Source organism: Sipha flava, unplaced genomic scaffold, assembly GCF_003268045.1.
Source record: "Sipha flava isolate LNK unplaced genomic scaffold, YSA_version1 220_pilon_pilon, whole genome shotgun sequence".
In the NCBI taxonomy this organism is placed as follows: domain Eukaryota; kingdom Metazoa; phylum Arthropoda; class Insecta; order Hemiptera; family Aphididae; genus Sipha; species Sipha flava.
This window is the reverse complement of record NW_020272849.1, coordinates 455,154-455,936: the sequence shown is the minus strand read 5'-3', so window position 1 is coordinate 455,936 and position 783 is coordinate 455,154.

Sequence of the window (783 nt, the reverse complement as noted above, 5' to 3'; positions counted from 1 at the left end):
AAACTAAATATTTAAAAAAATGGAAATATGAATTGGAAATGAATTTTTTGAAACCATATATGAAGTAAAGGGAAACAGTATCCTCAGTTGAAGCTCAAAGTGACGTGGAGAAAATAGCTCCAATGCAGAAGACGATGAAACTTTTTCTGAAAATGAAACTAATCAATCTGACAATGTCACCATGGAGAATTAGCAGAGACGCGTGCGAGAAAAGCGTCGGCGGGAAACGTTAATTACAAAACCGATTCGAAGACGACGATGACGACGGCAGCACTGGTCGCGAAGGTGGTAGGAGGTGCAATCGCGTGCGCAGCGTGTGCACAGGTACCGCGTGGGCCCGGTCGGGTGCGACAGGCGGTGTCGTCGGGAGAACACGCGTAATCGGTGTCGCGATCGCTTGTCCGAGCGTCCCGCGACCCGTAGAGCAAATAGCTTCTTGGTATTAGTTATTTCTCCATTTTTTCTTCATTCTTTCATTTTTCGCCCAACTCCCGACCGTTTTTTCAACCCCGCGTAGATGGGACCTAGAATGTGGCCGAGATGCACGCACACAAGCGAAGAGAGATGGATAAGGGTGAAGCGAGAAACGCGAGGGAAGTGATGACTGGAGGGTTGGAACCAGGGTCGGTGCTACGTGCGTGGTGCGTGTGCGCACGGACGTGCACTTACGCGCGCCTTTGTAAGTGCATGTGTAGTGTGCGTGTGCGCGCGCGCGCGCGTGTGTGTAGTGCGTAGTGTGCGCGAGTGTGTGTGTGTGTGTGTGTGTGTGTGTGTGTGTGTGTG